Consider the following 22,392-nt stretch of genomic DNA (forward strand, 5'->3'; position numbering starts at 1 on the left):
ATACTGAGTTGGATGATCAGCCATGATCATATTGAATGGCGGTGCAGGCTCGAAGGGCCAAATGGCCTACTTCTGCACCCATTTTCTATGTTTCTATGTTTCTATGATATCCAAGACTATCTAAGTACTTACAATTGATAGGTTGATCAGTTCCAAGGAGTAAAATGAATACTTACATTCCTTCACTGATACTTGTAATTTTGGGATGCCAAAAAGCTTTATATCTTAAACTGAGCAAATACCTTAAGGGGCCTTTAACGCTGATAGCTGAGTCTCACATTGCGAGTTGACACAAGAGGTACCCCGAGTTAAAACTCGTGGTAATAACGTACGATTAACGTACGGAACTCGTGGACGCAACTTAGAGACTCGTGGCGCTAACGGCAGGTACTCGTGAAACTTGTCAACTCTTGCAAAAAATAAAACATGTTTAAAATTGTCCACGAGTCAATTTTACTCTTGTGGTTAAGAATTGAAACATTTTAACTCGTTGTAAGAACGTAGTGGCCCGTGCGTTTACCTTAGTGTATCGTGAGTCTACCGTGGGAACTCTTTAACTCAGCGGGCAGGCAGCAGCAGATTGTGGCTCCCTTCAGTTTCTGTCATTCCCCACTCATTGTTGGCCCTATCTGTCACCACCCCCACCTCATCTCGGGCTGTGGGCGAACTGTGGGCGAACCATAGCGGGTTCCTCTGGAGTTGGAGCGGGGCTGGGCTGGAGTTGCTGCTGGCTGTGGGTCTCTGGGTTCTCCATGCATGCAGTGGGCCTGGTGGGCCTGGGGGTCGGTGTTCCGTTGGTCCTGACATCTCCGGCCACCTACAATAACCCCCCCCCCCCCCCCCCCCCCGGACAGGGCTGAGACTGGGAACTGTACCCCCCTTGCCCCCCTATCTCTGCAACTGCAAACAACCCCCGCGCCGGTGCAATGGGCGGGGAGCTGGAGAGGGGAAGGAAGGGGTCACACACATGGCCGGGAAGCAGAAGTACGTGGGGGTGGCGACAGACAGACAGGGCCAACAATGAGTGGAGAAACATTTTCAAAGGTTTCCGGGCACTCTTGTGCAACAAAAAGGCGTAACACTCGCTAACAATAATTCTTTGATCATTTATACTTGGATCTGTGTGCTAAATATTTTCAATCATGCCAATTCTTCACAAATTCAAATGGGACAACTTCAACACGGTCAGGAAAAATTCCCCCTGCACTTTCATGATAATTGAATTGGAATTGGAGTGCATCTGATGCCTGATTTGCTCTGCTTGGCAAATGTATTGCACATACTTAGATGCCATTATTTTTTAATGTAGGTGAGAAAAATAGAGGGTGCAAGATTGCATCAGAGTTTACATCTTTTTCAATAGGTATCCAACATATTTTGAAAGAGTTGGAAAGGGCTCTGGTAACTCAGGCTGTTAAAAATCATCGGATTGCCCAACAAATGCCTGGTACCTGTATAGATAGGTTCCTGCTTCAAACTTTTAGTATCTGAGCAAATAAATTCTGAGGACATCCTAATGCGTCTGTCCCACTTAGGAGACCTGAACGGAAACCTCTGGAGACTTTGGGCCCCACCCAAGGTTTCCGTGCGGTTTCTGGAGGTTGCAGGTGGTTGCCAGAGGTTGCAGGTAGTGGAAGGAGGTAGGGAGACTGACAAAAACCTCCGGGAACCGCACGGAAACCTTGGGTGGGACCCAAAGTCTCCAGAGGTTTCCGTTCAGGTCTCCTAAGTGGGACAGGGGCATTAAATGTTGAATTTAAGCCCCATATTCTCCGAGTCCATAAGTTGCTACGTTGCAACCCCAATAAATTCTAATGGAGGGCCAACATGCAATACCCTCCAGTCTCTCCTTCCACTGCCACACAAATAACAAATAGTTCACTGAGTATTTCACACAAAGGGTGGTGGGTGTATGGAACGAGCTGCTAGAGAGGGTAGTTAAGGCTGGGACTATCGCAGTATTTAAGAAACAATTAGACAGGTACATGTTTAGAGGGATATGGGCCAATGGCAGGCAGGTGGGACTAGTGTATTGGACATGTTGGCCAGTGTGGGTAAGTTGGGCCGAAGGGGCAGTTTTCATGCTGTATGAGTCTATGACACTATTGTTACCAGCCGACATATTGCCCCTCTGTGCTGACATCATTGAACAACAGCTTCCTTCAGCCTATGTCACACTATCCCCATCACACAACCAATTGTCCTCCAGTCTCTGCAGTCATGGCTGTCCCATGAAGCAGAACAATCCATGAGCAGTCACAAGTTTTTAAGCAACAGATCTTGAGCCCCTCTCCAATGATTTTTAAATAGTCTGAGCTATCAGATACCTTTCCAACTCTCACAAAATGTGTCAGATAACTATAAACATTTGAAAACAATTGAAATAGATAGAAATAATTTACAACTCAATATTAAAAACACATTCAACTGATAAAAATTAAATTAAACTGAATATCAATTAAAATAGAGGAACATTTTTTACAGCAAAGCTGGTAGCGCAATTATAGAAACATAGAAACATGGAAAATAGGTGCAGGAGTAGGTCATTCGGCCCTTCGAGCCTGCACCGCCATTCAATATGATCATGGCTGATCATCCAACTCAGTATCCTGTACCTGCCTTCTCTCCATACCCCCTGATCCCTTTAGCCACAAGGACCACATCTAACTCCCTCTTAAATATAGCTAATGAACTGGCCTCAACTACCTTTTGTGGCAGAGAATTCCACAGATTCACCACTCTCTGTGTAAAAAATGATTTTCTCATCTCGGTCCTAAAAGACTTCCCTCTAATCCTTAAACTGTGACCCCTTGTTCTGGACTTCCCCAACATCGGGAACAATCTTCCTGCACCTCGCCTGTCCAACCCCTTAAGAATTTTGTAAGTTTCCATAAGATCCCCCCTCAATCATCTAAATTCTGGCGAATTATTGCTGGATGTGCAAGCAAAACTAAGAGGCTGTACAAGATGTACCAAGTACCGTTCCCTCCAAAGCTCCCTGGTCAACTCGTCCCTTCCCAGCCAAACCACCGTCCCCCAGGTACTTTCCCCTGCAACCACAGGAGATGCAACACCTGCCCATTTACTTACCCCCTCGACTCCATCCAAGGACCCAAACAGTCTTTCCAGGTGAGGCAGAGAGGTTCACTTGCACCTCCTCCAACCTCATCTACTCTATCCACTGTTCCAGGTGTCAACTTCTCCACATCGGTGAGACCAAGCACAGGCTCAGCTATTGTTTCGCTGAACACCTCCCCTCAGTCCGTCGTAACAAACCAAATCGCCCGGTGGCCGAGCACCAACTCCCCCTCCCATTCCCAATGTAACCTTTCTGTCCTGGGTCTCCTCCATTATCAGAGTAAGGCCCAGCGCAAATTGTAGGAGCAGCACCTCATATTTCCGCTTGGGTAGTTTACACCTCAGTGGTATGAACTTTGACTTCTCTAACTTTAGATAGCCCTTGCTTTCTCTCTCCATCCCCTTCCCAGTTCCCCCACTAGTCTTACTGTCTCTGACTACATTTTATCTTTGCCCCGCCCCCTCCCCTGCCATCAGTCTGAAGAAGACCAGAGACGTCGCCCATTCCTTCTCGCCAGAGATGCTGCCTCACCCGCTGAGTTACTCCAGCATTTTGTATAAAGTACAAGAGTGGTGAATCTGTGGAACTCTCTGCCACAGAAGGTAGTTGAGGCCAGTTCATTGGCTATATTTAAGAGGGAGATAGATGTGGCCCTTGTGGCTAAAGGGATCAGTGGGTATGGAGAGAAGGCAGGTACGAGATACTGAGTTGGATGATCAGCCATGATCATATTGAATGGCAGTGCAGACTCGAAGGGCCAAATGGCCTACTCCTGCACCTATTTTCTATGTTTCTATGTAATAGCTTGGCTAAGCTCTGGATTCCCCTGGATTCAGTAGTGAGTGATGCAGATGTGCAAGCCTGGTCTCCAGCTCAGTTCAATACCTCTACGTGGCAATGTGCAGACATCGAAGGCAGGAACATTTAAGATTCATGCAGAGTCAATCATCAGCAGTTCTTTTCAGAACTACCATCTGAAAAAGGGCACAACTTGAGGCCAAAACAACTCCCTCCTTGCTATATATACCAATGTACTCCAGTTCATAAAAGAACTGTCCTTTGGTGCCTCTGCAATGATGAGTCTTCAGATCACATGGGTATTCAGCCAAGGTTTATGTGCTGCACTTAAAATCCTATTTTACCGTTTCAGAATTTTGATTGCAAATGTTCAAATGTTAAGAAACAATTAGACGGGTAGGTGGGACTAGTGTAGATATGTTAGTTGGTGTGAGCAAATTGGGCCGAAGGGCCTGTTTCTATGACTATACGACACAATCTATATATGTAGACGTAGATGATTTAGAAAGAGGCACAAAAAAAAATCTTTAGAACTTAAAATTTGCAATCCTTAATGTGCAAACTAAATTGATAAAGAAAATTAAAATCCTGATGCTGAATCTGAACTCAGATTTAAAAAACAAGGCTTGTTTAAATGGGAATGTTATGGTGAGCAATTACTGAACTGTAGAAAACAAACTGCTGGAAGATTTGAATGATATAACTGTTTGTACTGTACCTCTCAATAATGTTATTTTATGCACGGACTACTTCATATGCATGAAAATAGTGTCGTGTTCATGAGGCTTTGTCTGAAATTATAAAAAAATAAACACCCTTTAGCTTGTTTCCCAGCTAAAATGGAGCAACACCAGTTATAATTTCATTGCAGAATTATTACCTACTCTTTGAAATGCAAAATCTGCAACAGGACTGATGATGAGCAGCTAGAGATTAGAGGGAAGTGGTTATGCATCTTGAAAATGCTTTTTGAAATGCTGATGGAAAAGAGTTCCATAATAGCGCCAATCACCATATGCGTCAAAAGCAAACGCCTGGTAAAAAATACCAGTCCAATTATTTCATGCTGTTGTTTCTTTGTCAACAATACTTGAAAGACAACTCAGTTTCTTGAATATTGTACGTACATACAGTAACAACTGGTTGAATCAACTGGACTTTAAAAAAAAGATACATTCCAAATGCTAAAGCATGGAAATATAGAATAATGAATGACAAGATCCTGAAAGAGGATGTCATCCAACTGTTTGCCTAGTGTAACGTTATAATAGTCAATCAGAATATACACCATTTATTCATTAACATCAAAGATCAAAATTGCCTCAATTTAAAATTCAACAGTGGATATCTTGAACTAAGTCCCACTTCAAAATATAACCTGGAAGATGTAAACATATTCAACCAGAATTCATAGAGAAACCAAGTTGACAAGATGAAAAAATATCAAAGTTGTCCAAAATCATAAATATCCATGTTCCCATATAAAAAACATATACCTCTTGGGACTTTGTGAGCTATCTTCAATCGCTCAACAAGAAGACAATAGTGGTAGCATAAAAACTTCACATGAGATAACACATCCGTTCTTTAGACAACCTAACTGTGGAAAAGTGAGAGCAAAAAATCTGGAAACAAAAAACACAAGGCACCCACCAAACAATTGTTCAATGGAACATTTTTTTATTATTAACTATTGGCTTTTATGTTTCAATATGTGTATATTGGAACATCTAAACTTAAAGCCAGTTACCAAAATGGTAAATTACAATGAACTATTAAAAATACTTGTAGTACTTGAACTAGGAAAATTAAAAATACTTGCAGTCCGTTTAAACAAGAAACAATATGGCTAGCTACATTCTCAGCCAACAGAACTTTCCTTATTGATTTTAGTCGTTAAGACCAGTGACGAAAGGTTTGCACCAACAGTTGCCAAAGTAACCGCGCTTCCAACCACAAAACAGATCAAACCAATAGAGCCAAAAAGATTAATTATCACTAGACCAAGCAGGACCCCATTGGGTCCCTGTCACACAGGAGGCCTGGTCCTCCAACAAAATATTCCACCACTCACCCATAGCCCCCAACTGTGCAGGCGCAGCTGACGCCAGTGGTTCCCGTTGTGAAGAGAGTCACGGCAACCCTCCCCAACTGCGACTCACCATGTCTCTTCCTACCACTATCCTCCTCCATTCCCCCTCATCCCCCAGCACTCTCTCCCCCTTCTCTTCACGCTCCCTCTTCTTTCCCCTCTCCTCCTCTCCTCCCCCACTCCCTCCCTCACCTATTCCTATCTCTCCTTTCCACTACCCTCTGTCACTCCCTCCCTCCATAACCCCTCTCCCCTCCCTACCCCCCTTGACGTCATTGTGAGGTGGAACGCTGCTGTGTTTTTTAAAACTGAGTTTTGAGATTGTGATGTCATTGTGGGGTGGCATACTGCTGACGGGCAGTTTATGTAAATGAGATCCCATTGTGATGTCATTGTGGGGTGGAACACTGCTGACGGCAGGGCAAGTGGAAAATAAAGTGTTTTTTGTAAAGTTTAAAATGTCAATAATGTAAAAATATACCATCAATGTGAACGAAACTCGTTTAATTGACAGCACAGGACAATGATGAGTAAGGTGAGGTGGTACGTAAATTGTAGCGCTGTCATGTACCGTTTTTGCCCAAATTAAGGTACGTACAAATTGAAGGGGGGGGCATTGACACACACTGGACAAAGCTTTAATCCTGTGGCTGATTCGGCATGGGCTTGAGATAACCGGAGGGGGTTGTGAGGTGTGTGCACTATGAGGGGGGGGGGGAGGGGGAGGGGGGATTGTGGTTGTAGAGGGGCATTCGGCAGCTTGAGAGCCCATTGTGATTGTCATCACTGGAAGCTCCGGGGAAACAGGCTGTCTGTGAGAAGCTGTGGTTACCATTGGCAACGTCCCATTGTGATGTCATCGTGGAACTCGGCAGCTTGAGAGCCCATTGTGATTGGTGCACTATGAGTGGGATTGTGACATCATCATTTGAAAGTCCTGGGAAAAGGCTGTGTGTGAGAATCGTCTTTTGCCTTTTTTTTTTAAACTTGAATCGTCAATAACTTGTGAAATCTTAAGTGAAACTGGTGGGGAAAAATGTGAGTCAGAATATGTAAAAATGTAAGCACTACCATGTAGCTTTATGACAATGGTAGATAACACATACACACACACACACAAGATGAGACTTTTAAGAGTATATAGATAGATAACATGTCAGAGTTCAATATTAAAATGCTTTATTTGGTTTGGATCAAATGTGTTTATAATACCCTCTACATTGATGCTTTATCATCAATAAATGGTTGAAGCAAGTCACGTTATTTTTACCCAAGTTTAGTTAAAAATCATATAGGTACTTTGATGTTGTTCTGATGAAAGATCATTGCCTTGAAATGTTAACTAATTTTCTCTCCAGATCTGCAGATCTGACATGATATTTCCAGCATTCATAAGATCATAAGACATAGGAGCAGAGTTAAGCCATTCGACCCATTGAGTCTGTTCCACCATTTGATTATGGTTGATCTATTTATCTCTCTGAACTCCACTCTCCTGCCTTCTCCCCATAACAACCATTTGACGCCCTTAATAAACAAGAACCTATCAATTTCCACTTTAAAAAATACCTAATGACTTGCCTCCTCCACTATCTGTGGCAATGAATTCCATGAATCACTTCCCTCTGGCAACAGAAATCCCTCCTCATCTTCATTATGAAGTACATCCTTTTATTCTGAGGCTGTGCTCTCTGGTCCTAAACTCCCCCACTACTGAAACATCCTCTCCACATCCACTCTAAGTCTTTCATTATTATTTTTTTATTTTAAGTTGCAAGTAACATGAACTCTACTAAAGTGGCAGGCAATGGCCATCTCCATTAAGAAAATATTTATCCATCTAACACTGATATTCCTTGTATTACCACCACAGAGCATCAACATTCTGGGAATCACTTGGAACCAGAATCTCAACTGGGTCACCTACATAAATTCTGTGACTACAAGAACAGATCAGAAGATGACTATCTCCTCTGTTCAAGAAGGAACTGCAGATGCCGGAAGATCGAAGGTACACAAAAATGCTGGAGAAACTCAGCGGGTGCAGCAGCATCTATGGAGCGAAGGAAATAGCTGACGTTTCGGGCCGAAACCCTTCTTCAGACTAAATCATATAGGTACTTTGATGTTGTTCTGATGAAAGATCATTGCCTTGAAATGACTATCTCCTGTTGAGTAACACCTGATGCCCCAGAGTTTTTCGATGTATAAGGCACAGCACAGAAGCCTTAATGATGCTTAATAAGATCTACAACATCCAGAATAAAGTTGCTCCCATTAGGGTAGTGGATATCTCATTCTGACAATGAGTACCAGCAATTTGTATGCATTTTTTAATTGTTTATCATTTACAATTCAATCTTTTGAACTCACGACAAAACAAAATGTTGCTGCTGCTGAGGTTCATCGTATTTTAGAAAGTGGCGATTATTTCATTCCTCCACCACCAGCACTGGTGTGGCATCTGCAAAATGCAGTTTCTTAACATGATTATTATGACAACATTTACAGAACCAATGATCTCGACCAACAAGAGAGACAAAGGTGCCAGATGCAATAGAACCCTTCCACAGTCCTGCATGCCATGGGATCTAATTTCTGGAATTCCCAACCCAACGGCATTACTTACTTACTTATTAATTACAGACTCAAGGTCCAGATAAGACACAAGACATTACATAGAATAAATTACATATAAAAGCACAATAAATTACAAAAGCACAGTAAATTACTAACAAAAGCACAATAGTTTACATACAAAAGCCGCTTCTTTCCGGCGGCTGTCACTCTTACAAAACGTACCACAGTGACTGCCAATTCACCCCCCCCCCCCCCCGGACACTTATTATTATTTATTCAAATCGTTTGCTATGTCGCTCTTCAATGGAGATGCTAAATGCATTTCGTTGTCTCTGTACTGTACACTGACAATGCCAATTAAAATTGAATCTGAATCTGAATCTTAAGATCAAGAATTAAAAAATCTGTGTCCTACGAGACAACTAGACCAATGTCTCCGCAGCTGGGATTGGTAGCGTGTAGTGCTAAACATTGGCGGAAACCCGGGGGGGGGGCAGGGGGGATGTGTCCCATCCATGTTTTCAGAGGTGGGGGACGGTCCCCCTCACGTTACAAGCTTTAAATCTAATTCAGGGCGCACGGCTGAAGCTTCCGATGCCTCGCGTGTGTCCGGATGCGCGTGCGGCTGCCAAGAAATAGTGTCCCCCCTGACCCTCGGTCCCCCCCCATGTTTTGAAAGCGGTTTCCATCTCTGGTGCTAAACCTTATGTTTGACGAGGCCAAGATTATTTCATTTTCAGAGTCATTAATCGGGCAAATAAATTTATACATAAGGTTTCTTAAGACAGTTTGTAAAGTATTGACTCCAGTAGCCACGAACATCTCACTCGCACGACACCATCTAGACTCTTAAGTAATATTCTCATGGCATAATTATAAGCTACTTTAAGTCTCTGTAAACTGGGAGAACCTTCACTAAACGGACTGCAGCAGTTCAAGATGGCGGCTCATCAATACTCCTCAAGGGATATGGGCATGAGTAATAAATGCTGAAGTTGCAGTGATGTTCACATCCCAACAAAATAAAAAATATAAAAAGATTGCATGACTCATAACACATTATGCTGACAATGAGTACCAGCAATTTGTATGCATTTTCTATTGCCTATCATTTATTATTCAATCTTTTGAACTCACAACAAAACAGAATGATTCTGCTTCTCATCACCCAATTCTAGGAAATGGTAATAATTTCATATTCATCCCATTGGTGAAATGTTAAATTATTTTGTGAATTTTATTTGTAAACGTAAGGATTGTTAGTACAACAGACATTTTTTTTTGCTTTCAGACCTACGTTTGATAGTATTGCAAATAATTATTTGTACAATGGTACTTAAATGAGATAGAGGTCAATTGTTTTTTTTATCCCTCTAATGTACAAGCAATCAGTTTTCATGGGCAAGGAATTCCGACAGGATTTGAGCTGTTTATTGCAATGGGAACTCCAGGTTGGTGTTGAGTGAATGCTCCATGGCTCAAGCTGCTATTTTGTTGAATGACACCCCAATAGTGGAACGCTGCCTATTATAATGATTCAGCAAGATGTTACAGATCAAATACCACCATTCATCAAAGGCCTACCTCCAGCCCATTGTGTCATCTCTAAAAATATTCATTGGTCATTAATATCATTAAGCTGGAAAGAATGCAGAGACGATTTATGGGGAAATTGCCAGGATTCCAGGATCTATACTATAGGGAGAGGTTGGGCAGGCTATGACTTTATTCCTTGAAGCACAGGAGTCTGAGAGGTGATCTTATGGAGGTATTTAGAATCCGAGGAGAGTGCACTGAATCTTTCATTCAAAGTAGGGGGATCAAGAACCAGAGGGACAAGTTTAAGGTGCGATGGGCAAGATTTAATAGGAACCCGAGGACAGCTTTTTCCACAAAAATCTGGGTAGGGCATCTTGGTTGGCATGGATGAGTTGGGTTCAAGGGCCTATTTCCATGCTGTATGATTCTACACACCTTTCCCCAAGTGTACTTTTTGTTATTCACTAGCCTTTGCTTCCTTTTCTGAACACACATCAGCACCTGTGCCATGCAATCGTTCCTGGTCTCCACGCTATCAACATCAACCTTTCATTTCTTCGGCATCTCTCCCCACCCTTTTCTGCAACTTGTATCTTTTATTTCCATCAGCAGCTCCCAGTTCTTATAAAAGGTCATCAACCAGAACTTTTATCACCGTTTTATTTCTATCCGCAGATGCTTGCTGAGTAATTCCTGTAATTTCTGATTTATTTCAGAGTTCCAGCATCGGTTATATTTAATTTTAATTTGATATCTACTTGTTTTGAATTATTCATTAGCATAGATTTATTGATATACTGTTAGGTCTTTAGTGACTACGTGAAGAAGGGCCGTCCGTCTGTGTGCGCGTCATTACGTCTGAACGCGGGGAAGAGGGATACCCTCCCTCAACGGAGAGCGTCTGAGGACGACTTCTCCCACATGGAGCAATTTATGGAGAGGTTGCTCCAACACGGCAGGAGACTTTGCGCGGGAGCAGGAGCTCCGTGGTTGTCCTGCGGGGCGTAATACCACCCGCAAGTCCATCAAAAACCCGTTGACTCTGATGAGTCCGGGAAAGAGGGATACCCTCCCTCAACGGAGAGCGGCTGAGGACGACTTCTCCCACATAGAGCAACGCTTCCCGACATTAGCACCGACAGCAAAATCGGCAGGAGTAGTTGCTCCAACAATGATCTGCTCCAGCCCGCCGCCTACAGGAGTGCCGGTGCCGGGAGCCTCGCATATGGGGCAGTCTTCCCCATTGGAGGGGGAACTACATGTGGAAGAAACCACTCTGAATCAGAGTACAAAGAAGAGGGGGGGGGACCTTCCCAGGGTCAAGCAGAAGAAAGGAAGTAAGTAAGTAAGTTTGACTTATATTGCACTGTTTAAGTCAACACCAAAATGCTTTACATAAAAGGAATAATAAGCTTCCATATAAACAAACGGAAAATAAGTGCTTCTGCAATCATCCAGGTTCCACTGGGTGCTTCCCTGGATGGAATCTAGCTCTTGACAGCCCGGGTATTATGGAGAACCAGCAGGCAGCAGCACCTGTTTTCAGGGCTGCACAAAATGCCTCCTGCTCTGAGGAGAGGAACATTCATGGTCCATTTCAGTCTGACCAAAGCTAGAATCTCATTTAGGTCCACTGGAAGGGCGATGTCAGCACAGATATCCTCAGGGCTGCCTACGAACCTGACTCTCAGTGGAGGGGAGTGTGAATGATCAGTAGGTAACTGATCTCGAATTTAAAGTATGAACATACTGAAGCATGCATATGGCTTCAAGAGCCAGCAGTTGGCAGAATATCCGCATAGGCGACAACACACCCCACACCTCCATAGGGGGTAAGCGGTTCACTGAATCCGGTGGTAGCTTGAAAGCTGGGCACGGAAATATGATCAGAGTCGTCTTTCAAGGCAGACTCAAAACAATGGCCAGAATTGTCCTACAAGGCAGGTTCAGTATGATGAGGTTCAGACTAGACCCAAGCAGAGGTCAGGAGAAACATGGAATCCACACTTCCTTACCAGTCTAGGGGAGAATATGTGTTCTAGGACTAGGGGAGGAATATGTGTTCGGCACGGACTAGAAGGGTTGAGATGGCCTGTTTCCGTGTTGTAAATTGTTATATGGTTATATGGTTATATAGTCCTGCTCCCAATCAAGGAGAGAAAAGGAACCCGCATCAGGGGCCTTTGGGCTTACCACAAGACCACCGGTAGCCATGGAGGTAGGTGGGTCTGGGTTTACTGAAACAAGGGATTGTGGACCAGTTACATGTTGGTAATTTACTCTTGTGTTCTTGTTCAAAATGACAATAACATGAATTTTCAGAATTGGTTTTAAAACAGATAATAACATATGATTATTTTTACTGCACAACATACAGGTTCCAAGCAGACTTGGAACTTGGACTGGAATTGTCACATCATCCAGGTTCAACTCATTTGTGCAGTAAAACTTTTAGAAACAGTAATTTTGTCACGGGCCAACTACTGTTTTATAGGAGCTTCCTATAAAATGGTCACATGGCATGCATCGACGTCAAAGATGCATACTATTCGGTGTCTATTCACTAAGAACAGGAGATATTTGAAGTTTAACTGGATGGTATGGATCTGCCAAATGGGTTGACATCAGCTCCTAGACTATTGACAAAACTACGGAAACCAATTCTGGGCCTACAAAAGTCTCAGAACCACATAGTAATGGCATATTTGGACTATTTCATTTTGGAGTCACCAAGAATTGGCAGAAGCATCAGTCAAAGCAAACCAAAACCCTGTTTGATAGAATTGGTTACCTCATCCATCCAGTTAAATCAAAATTGACACCTACAAGGGTAATTGATTACCTAGAATTTACTATCAAAAACAGTAAATATGTTGGTGACTTTGCCTAGGGGCAAACAACTATATAAATCAAGCCTGCTATGTCCTGATAGTCAAATACTAGCCATCTATCAGGCAAACAGTGAGTGTAATTGGCAAATAGTAGCTGCATTTCCAGCAGAACGTACGGGCCTTTGCATTACCAGAATTTACAGCGAGCAAAGGAACAAACACTCAGATTCCATGCAGGCCAAATTGGCAAAACTATGGATTGCCAGCAGAGGCCCTGTTGAATAACTATGGTGGATAACGAACGTAAGGAAACTAAAAGTAAAATTTGCTTGAAAGCCATCGAGGGTTCTTCAGACCTATGCAAGCGGCTAAGGATGGGGAGCCACTAACACAGTCTAGAGCTGTGGGGGCAGATGGAATGAGCAGGAGTCTGTAATTCCCCAACATATGGAATCGATTACCCAGAATTGTTGGGGGCACAATTTGGACTCAAGGGTTTCTGTAGTGATATGCAACCGGTGCTTGTTCAAATTCAGATTGATAACACCACTGTGGTGGCACATATCCATTAACAAGGGTGGTGTAAAATCTGTATCTTACGACAGATTGTCGAACCTTATTTGGCACTGGTGTATCAAGAGGAATATTTGGGAAATCTACGAGTTAGATATAACACGGTGACAGATGCTGGATCACGAATGTTTAATAACAACAGAATGGATGTTGAATCAGGCAGTATTTAACAAAATAAATACACGATTTGACATACCAGATATTGATCTATTTGCATCTAGACCATCAGTTACCCAGATATGTGTCCTGCAAGCAGGATCCAGGAGCAAAGGCAGTGGATGCTTTCTCCCTCAATTGGGGAGGATTGTTTATGCATGCTTTCCGCAAATTTGTCTCACAAACCGATGCTTGACCAAAATCAAGCAAGACTAAGCCACAGGCATATTGGTAGTGCCAGATTGGCCTACTCAAGCCTGGTTCCCAAAAATTTTAGGAACTATAGTCCAGCCAGTTATGGCTGTAAATGCATTTCGTTGTCTCTGTACTGTACACTGACAATGACAATTAAAATTGAATCTGAATCTGTACCCAAGAGCAGGGATCTCCTAGTGAACCCAGTTACAGGGAGTAATCATCCACTACACGAACGTATTAACTTGTTGGTCTGCAGATTCTGAGGAGGCCATTTCAAGGCATAGGACTGTCCGAACAAATACAACACAGTTCGGATAACAAATGTCTTGGAGTTTTCTATCAACTCTGTACTATAACTATAAACAAAGTTATAGTGCAATCTATAGTGCCAGAGGTGCACTCTTCTCCTATCTGATGCTGGAAGCAGGGCACGGGTCGATAGGAACGCACCCCTTTACAACAAAATTCATGAAGGGAATTTACAATTTAATACCTCTAAGACTAAGGTATACGGACACATGGGATGTGAGCGTGGTACTAACCCTACTTTGACAGTGGGGCCCGCCTATAACTAACCCTGAAGGTGGTATGCTGACAAAGAGTCCAGACACTGCAGAAGCTACGGTTGGACCACATCACCACCAATATGAACAACATAACATTCGTAATCAGGAATCTGATAAAACATAGCAGGCCAGGGATGCCAGGGATGGAGGTCCAGTTCTTGGCATATCCAGAGGACCTACAGTTGTGTGTGTGGTAACATACTAACACCACTATCTGAGAGTTACGGAGAACCACAGAGGCTCAGAACAGACCAGAAGGTGTTAACACAAACCATCTCGAGATGGTCAAAGGGGGTAATGGCGGTAACAGAGTGAACATTCATATGGCTAAATCTCACTCCACCAGGGCTACATCTACGTCGGCAGCAAGAGCAATGGACGTGCCTCTTGACGACGTCCTAGTGGCTGCAGGATGGACGAATGAAATACGGTCCACTGGTTTGATAACAAACCTATTACCAGACTGGGGCTGTTTGCACGTACCATTTTAAGTTCTGTCCCTTAGTTTACCCCCAAGGTTGGGAGGGGGAACAAGTTTTAAAAACTTTTCTTTCATTTAAAGCATCAGTGTCTTTACTTAACTACGTAATGTCTGAATGCTTTAATGATTACACGCATCCATGGTCAATCCATTCAGTGTGTGACGCCTGGATTCGTAACCGGCGTAAAATCAGAGCTTTGAAATCTTCACGTAGTCACTCACGTGACTCCAAAGTAAAATAGTAAGATTAAACGAGAACTTACCAGTTTGAAGTTTGATCTTGATTTTATGAGGAGTTACGATGAGCGATTACGTGCCCACCGCTCCCACCCTCATACTATCAAGGTCACATGGAAGTTCTAGTTTCTTCAATCTTACTATTCTCAGGTCTTCTTTTAATCTGTGATTTAACACCACTGCTTTGAAGATTGACGCGCACGCAGACGGACGGCCCTTCTTCACGTAATCGCTCATCATAACTCCTCAAGCCTACGCTTGGTCTCACCGATGTAGATCAGCTGACATCTAGAGCATCTAGGTAGCCCTCACTGTCTCCTCCCCTTCTCAGCTGTCCCTCAGCTCTATGGCTCCTCCTCTTCCTTTCTTCTTCCCGCCCTCCCCCCCCCCCCACCATACATCAGTCTGAAGAAGGGTTTTGGACCGAAACGTTGCCGATTTCCTTCGCTCCATAGATGCTGCCGCACCCGCTGAGTTTCTCCAGTACTTTTGTCTACCTTCGATTTTCCAGCATCTGTAGTTCCTTCTTGAATAGATTGGTAGGTTAATTGGCCACTTAAAATTCCCTTTAGTACGTAGGAGACGGGGAGAATCTGGGGATAAGGGGGGCAAGGTGGAATTCATAGAATATGGGGAGAATATGACATAGGGAAAATTAGCTGAAAATACTCTGGGAACCAAAATGGACTAAATGGGCCTAATAGCCACCTTCTATGTAGCAAGGGCACATGGAAGCAAACTTGCCCATGATCTGACAGAAACCGTTATATCTTTGGCTACAGAACAGGTGCTAGGTGACATGCGGGCAGCAAACATTATACCTTTATTCAAGCAGGACAGCAGAGATAAGTTAGGTAAATAAGCTAGGACATTGGTGGGATCCTGTGCAATTTGGCAAACTGGATCTGAAATTACGTTGCTGATAAAAAGCAGATGATCGCGATTTGCTTTTGCAAAAGGAAGCCTGTGACCAGTGGTGCACCACAGTGATCTTCACTCTTAAATATACATTCATGATCTGGATGTATCTGTTGAATGTCTGGTTAGTTAAGTTCACAAATGGCACAATATTTGTTGTGTGAGAAGGGTGGCTTTCAGTTACAGCATGACTTTGATCTTTTGGTAACATGAGAAGAGAAATGGCAAGTGGCAGGCACAATTTAATCCTGAAAATGTGAGGAGGTGTATTTTCAGTAGGGCTAATAAGTTTGAGATATAGGTGGACCTCACGCACTGTTGAAGAACAGCGAGACATTGGATTACAAACACAAGGATCTCTAAAGGCAGCAGTGCCTTAAAAAAAATGGTGATTAAGAAGGTATACAAGAAGCTTGGCTTCATTAGCCAGAGCATGAAGGAATGCAGGAAGGTTATGTTACGACAATGTGAGACATTTGTTCAGTCACAACTGATGTACCATGTGCAGTTTTTGGTTATCACACTAGAGGAATAATCTGATTGGAATGGAAAGGATGCAAAGGAGAAACCTGGGATATAGCTAACAAGAAAGACTGTGTTTGTTTTCCTTGGAGCAGAGGACTGCAGATAGAGATATGACAGGAACAGGTAATGTAGATAGTGAGAAACCCTTTCCCTTAACAGAGGTGTCTATAACCAGGGGACATTGGTTTAATTTAAAGGGTTAGAAATTTAAGAGGGCTTACAGGACGATTTTCTTTTCGTCCAGTGAGTTGTTGAAATCTGGAACATAATCAGATTCAGATTCAGATTCAATTTTAATTGTCATTGTCAGTGTACAGTACAGAGACAACGAAATGCATTTAGCATCTCCCTTGAAGAGCGACATAGCAAACGATTTGAATAAAAAAAAAAATAATAAGTGTCCGGGGGGTGTCCGGGGGGGGGGGTGATTGGCAGTCACCGAGGTACGTTGTTTAGTAGAGTGACAGCCGCTGGAAAGAAGCTGTTCCTCGACCTGCTGGTTGTCTGAGGTGTTGGGGGAGGCAGGCATTCTCACAACATTTAAGTGTTTAGATGAGTACTTGAAGTGGGAGAATCTAGGACCAGGGAGCCCGGCTTTAGAATAAAAGGACGTACCATTAGAATGGAGATGAGAAGAAATTCCTTTAGCCAGAAGGCGGGGAATGTGTGGAATTCATTGCTTCATTCAGACAGCGGCGAAGGCCAAGTCATTGGGTATTTTTAAAGCAGAGATTGACAGGCTCTTGGTTAGTAAGGGTGGCAAATGTTATGTGGAGAAGGCAGAAGAATGGGGTTGAGAGGGAAAAATAAATCAGCCATGATTGAATGGTGGAGCAGACTCGATGGACCAAGTGGCCTAATTCTGCTATATCTTATCATAAAAGACTGCAGGTCAAGTGCTGGAAATTTGATTTAATATGGATGGGTAATTGCTTGCCGGCACAAATTTAATGGGTTGAAAGATCTGTTTCAATGCTGCTTGACTATAACTATCAAAAGTTGGATCCTATTATTAAATTAATAACAGGCAGGTTGAGTATCAAGCCTATAACATAATGGGAGCAAAAACAGAGTTCATAAATCTAAAAAAAAACATTACCCTTGAAATACCCTTCAGCAATCCAAAAGTGAGGAATCAAAATAAATTGGTTGCAGTCTGATTGGATATATAATGGGATATTTATTCTCAGTTCTTATCCATGGCAACTACTTCTCCAACTAATTAATACTTTATTTATAAATAAAAGCAAAACGAAAATTGTAAACAACTCAGCGGGTCTATGGAATGGGAAACTGAGTTAACACTTCTGTGAGGATCTATGTAACTAGTAGAGTGGATAAGGGAGAACCAGTGGATGTGTTATATCTGGACTTTCAGAAGGCTTTCAACAAGGTCCCACATAAGAGATTAGTATATGAACTTAAAGCACACGGTATTGGGGATTCAGTATTGATGTGGATAGAGAACTGGCTGGCAGACAGGAAGCAAAGAGTAGGAGTAAACGGGTCCTTTTCACAATGGCAAGCAGTGACTAGTGGGGTACCGCTAGGCTCAGTGCTGGGACCCCAGTTATTTACAATATATATTAATGATTTGGACGAGGGAATTGAATGCAACATCTCCAAGTTTGCGAATGACACAAAGCTGGGGGGCAGCATTAGCTGTGAGGAGGATGCTAGGAGACTGCAAGGTGACTTGGATAGGCTGGTTGAGTGGGCAAATGCATGGCAGTTCAAGTTCAAGTTCAAGTGAGTTTATTGTCATGTGTCCCTGTATAGGACAACAAAATTCTTGCTTTGCTTAAGCACACAGAAAAAAAATAGTAGGCATTTACTACAAAACAGATAAATGTGTCCATATACCATGATATAAATATATACACACATGAATAAATAAACTGGTAAAGTGCAAATAACAGAAAGTGGTTATTAATAATCAGAGTTTTGTCCGAGCCAGGTTTAATAGCCTGATGGCTGTGGGGAAGTAGCTATTCATGAACCTGGTCGTTGCAGTCTTCAGGCTCCTGTACCTTCTACCTGAAGGTAGCAGGGAGATGAGTGTGTGGCCAGGATGGTGTGGGTCTTTGATGATACTGCCAGCCTTTTTGAGGCAGCGACTGTGATAAATCCCCTCGGTCAGAGCCGATGATGGACTGGGCAGTGTTTACTACTTTTTGTAGTCTTTTACTCTCCAGGGCGCTCAAATTGCCGAACTAAGCCACGATGCAACCGGTCAGTATGCTCTCGACTGTGCACCTGTAGACGTTAGAGAGAGTCTTCCTTGACAATCCGACTCTCCGTAATCTTCTCAGGAAGTAGAGGCGCTGATGAGTTTTTTGATAATTGCGTTAGTGTTCTCGGACCAGGAAAGATCTTCAGAGATGTGCACGCTCAGGAATTTGAAGTTCTTGACCCTTTCAACCATCGACCCATTGATATAAATGGGGCTGTGGGTCCCCCTCCTACTCCTTCCAAAGCAGATGCAGTACAATGTGGATAAATGTGAGGTTATCCACTATGGTGGCAAAAACAGGAACATTTTTGGTGGCCGATTAGGAAATGGTGGCCGATTAGGAAAAGGGGAGGTGCAACGAGACCTGGGTGTCATGGTACACCAATCATTGAAAGTAGGCATGCAGGTGCAGCAGGCAGTGAAGAAAGCGAATGGTATGTTAGCATTCATAGCAAAAGGATTTGAGTATAGGAGCAGGGAGATTCTACTGCAGTTGTACAGGGTCTTGGTGAGACCACACCTGGAGTATTGCGTACAGTTTTGGTCTCCTAATCTGAGAAAAGACATTATTGCCATAGAGGGAGTACAGAGAAGGTTCACCAGACTGATTCCTGGGACGTCAGTACTTTCATATGAAGAAAGACTGGATAGACTCGGCTTGTACTCACTAGAATTTAGAAGATTGAGGGGGGATCTTATAGAAACTTACAAAATTCTTAAGGGGTTGGACAGGCTAGAAGCAGGAAGATTGTTCCCAATGTTGGGGAAGTCCAGAACAAGGGGTCACAGTTTAAGGGGGGAATCTTTTAGGACTGAGATGAGAAAAACATTTTTCACACAGAGAGTGGTGAATCTCTGGAATTCTCTGCCACAGAAGGTAGTTGAGGCCAGTTCATTGGCTATATTTATAAGAGGGAGTTAGATGTGGCCCTTGTGGCTAAAGGGATCAGGGGGTATGGAGAGAAGGCAGGTACAGGACACTGAGTTGGATGATCAGCCATGATCATATTGAATGGCGGTGCAGGCTCGAAGGGCCTAATTTCTATGTTTCTATGTTTCTGGTGAAGGGTCCTTATTCTGAAACATTAACTCTATTTCACTTTTCATGGACATTACTTTGCCTGCGTAATGTTTCCAATATTTGCTGCTTTTATTCGAGATTTTCAGTATCTATACTTGTTAGATTTTTAAATACTTTAAATACTACAATGGATGTGCTCTGTGGTTGGAGTCAATGTTGATATCTTGCAAATGAGATGGATAGATCAGAATCCCCCAGCGACAAGCTCAAAAGGCAGTGGAGGAAGTGGAGGAAGATAGTCATGGGTGTCCATACCATTTGTCTTAAGGGTCTGTCCCACTTACGTGTCCTTGGCATGCAAATTACGCGACCTCGTGATCACGTTGAGGTCCCGCGCGATTTCATGCGTACGCACAGCCTGGAGCACGTGACGTCATTTGAAGATGGACACACAGCTGGAGTAACTCAGCGGGACCGTCAGCATCTCTGGAGAGAAGCAATGGGTGACGTTTGGTGTTGAAACTCTTCTTCAGTCTAAAAAGATGGGTCTTGACCCGAAACGTCACCCATTGCTTCTCTCCAGAGATGCTTCCGGTCCCGCTGAGTAACTCCTGCACTTTGAGTCCATCTTCAAATTTCTTGGCCCCGCTCCGGTAGTAGACGTGGGGGCGGATCCGGACCACAACGACCGTTAACCCCATGCCGAGTTCGGCGATCGTTTGCCTGCTTCTGCTGCTGTTGGAGGTGAGATGTTGCATCGCGCCAGGGTCTTGGGCCTGTCCCACTTTGGCCATCAGTTCCACGATAGGCCGTTGGCACGCAAAGATTTTGTTCGCTACAAAAATTTCGGAGCCCCGCGATGTCGCGCACAACCCAATACCCCTCGCGCTTCTAAATGGGACTAGCCCTGCGCAGCCATACAACATGTAAGTGGGACAGGCCCTTCAGTGACCTGAACTCTGCTCAATGTCCTCACAACAAGTTTAATGCGGATAAATGTGAGGTTATCCACTTTGGTAGCAAAAACAGGCTTAACAGCTGCGGCCCACCTGCAGTCCGTCTGTTTTTTTTCTTTCTTTTTGATCCTTTGTCATGTTTTAGTTAATTTTGTTTTTTTAAGTTGTGTATGCGTGTGGGTGGGGTGGGAGAAACATGTTTTGGTCTCTTCCTTCGGGGGATGGGACTTTTTTCCTGTCGTATTCCCCGTCTCCATCTCCGTCTGCGCCGAGGCCTAATGGCGGAGCTGGCGGCCTCAGAGCTCTGGTGGCGGCAGCAGCAGCAGCAGCGGAGACCCGACTCGGTCCCGGAGTTGTAGCGGTGGCGGCAGCAACGGTAGCGGCAGCGGAGACCCGACTCGGCCCCGGAGCTGTAGCAGTGGCGGCAGCGGCGGCGGCAGTGGCAGTGGCAGCGGAGACCCGACTCGGCCCCGGAACTGTGGCGGCGGCGGCGGCGGCAGCGGCAATGTAGAACCGACTCAGCCCCAAAACCGTGGCGGCGACAGCGGAGACCGGACTCGGCCCCGGAACCGTGGCGGCGGCAGCAGCGGCAGCGGAGACCCGACCCGGCCCGGCCCCGAAGCTGAGGCGGAGGCAGCAGCAGCGGAGAACCGACTCGGCCCGGCCCCGGAGCTGTGGCGGCAGCAGCAGCAGCAGCAGAGACCCGACTCGGCCCCGGAGCTGCGGCAGCGGCAGCGGCAATGGAGACCCGACTCAGCCCCGGCACTGTGGCGGCGGCAGCGGAGACCCAACTCAGCCTCGGAGCTGTGGCGGCAGCAGCGACCACCTGCGGAGTTTGAACCGGCCCGTTCGCGGAGCACGGTTGATCCGCGGGATTTACCATCACCCTGTGGGGTCACAACATCTGGAGCCTGGATCGCCTCGGCGCAGAGGGAGAACGAAGTGGGAAGAGACAGAGACTTTAAGATTTTGCCTTCCACCACAGTGAGGAGATGTTTGGTGAACTCACTGTGGTGGATGTTAAATTTGTGTTGATTGTGTGTTTTTGTCATTTTTTATTATTATATGTATGACTGCAGGGAAACGAAATTTCGTTCAGACCGAACAGTCTGAATGACAATAAAGGAATCTAATCTAATCTAATCTAATCACACCTGGAGTATTGTGTGCAGTTTTGGTACCCTCATTTGAGGAAGGACATTCTTGCTATTGTGGGAGTGCAGCGTAGGTTTACAAGGTTAATTCCCGGGATGATGGGACTGTCATATGCTGAGAGAATGGAGCAGCTGGGCTTGTACACTGTGGAGTTTAGAAGGATGAGAGAGGTATCTCATTGAAACATATAAGATTGTTAAGGGCTTGGACACGCTGGAGGCAGGAAACATGCCTCTATTTTTACGATGTTGGGGGAGTCCAGAACCAGGAGCCACAGTTTAAGAATAAGGAGTAAGCCATTTAGAACGGAGACGAGGAAACACTTTTTCTCACAGAGTTTGTGGAATTCTCTGCCTCAGAGGGCGTTGGCCAGTTCTCTGGATACTTTCAAGAGAGAGCTAGATAGGGCTCTTAAAAATAGCTGAGTCAGGGGTTTATGGGGAGAAGGCAGGAA

This window comes from Leucoraja erinacea, chromosome 3 (genome assembly GCF_028641065.1).
Source record: "Leucoraja erinacea ecotype New England chromosome 3, Leri_hhj_1, whole genome shotgun sequence".
In the NCBI taxonomy this organism is placed as follows: Eukaryota; Metazoa; Chordata; class Chondrichthyes; order Rajiformes; family Rajidae; genus Leucoraja; species Leucoraja erinaceus.